Raw genomic sequence first — 683 nt, 5'->3', positions numbered from 1 at the left:
AAGTTTTTCCCTTAGATGTAGGAATAAAATGAGGGTAGGATATTAAAAAACTGTTAACCTATATCAAACTGCCCGTGGGTATTTCTTGTAAAAATCTGCAGTAACAGAAATATCACTGTTACAGTATCCCATGAATTTGTCATGGGATTGACATGTTTCTCCCATTTGACAGCTGTACAACCCTATTTGTGCTCCACTGTGTCCCAAGGGCACTTAGCACATTGTAGGCATTCTGAGTTTGCTGAATGACTAGTTTTGATTGTGCTTAGTCTTTTTTTTTATTTAGGGAAATAAGGGAAACTCTGGAGGAAAAAAAATCAATGTTTCAACTTGGGGGTGTGAGTCAATTTCAGAGCCAAGATGACATGAATTAAGGAACCACCACCAACAACTAATTATTCACTCTATCTAGAGACAAATTAGCCAAGGAAGAAACAGAATAGCCCTTGAATGATGAGCTAGAAACATTTAAACTCTAAGGAGATGACAATAACCACATTATGCTTTCACCCTTTACATTAGTAGCACATCAATTTTAGATGTCTGGGTTATTTTTCCCTCTCTGTATGAATGAAGCAAAGTCAAACATAGGCAGATATTCTATTAAAACTACTAGGAATGAACAGAGGTGTCTATAATAATCTCACACTCTCAATTATTTTAGGGCAACTTCATACATGAAG

The 683-nt window shown here is 36.0% G+C and overlaps 1 protein-coding gene across 1 annotated transcript in view; it reads right to left on the bottom strand.

The window, feature by feature from the left end:
- Nucleotides 1–683, bottom strand: part of LOC104999973 (glycerol kinase-like) — a 79,239-nt gene that overhangs the window by 61,518 nt on the left and 17,038 nt on the right. The gene's annotated exons all lie outside the window — the stretch shown is intronic.

The sequence above is a fragment of the Bison bison genome, unplaced genomic scaffold, assembly GCF_000754665.1.
Source record: "Bison bison bison isolate TAMUID 2011002044 unplaced genomic scaffold, Bison_UMD1.0 scf7180017864366, whole genome shotgun sequence".
NCBI classification, from domain to species: Eukaryota; Metazoa; Chordata; class Mammalia; order Artiodactyla; family Bovidae; genus Bison; species Bison bison.
Note: the sequence above shows the minus strand (reverse complement) of the source record. Positions and strands in the feature narration are given on the sequence as shown.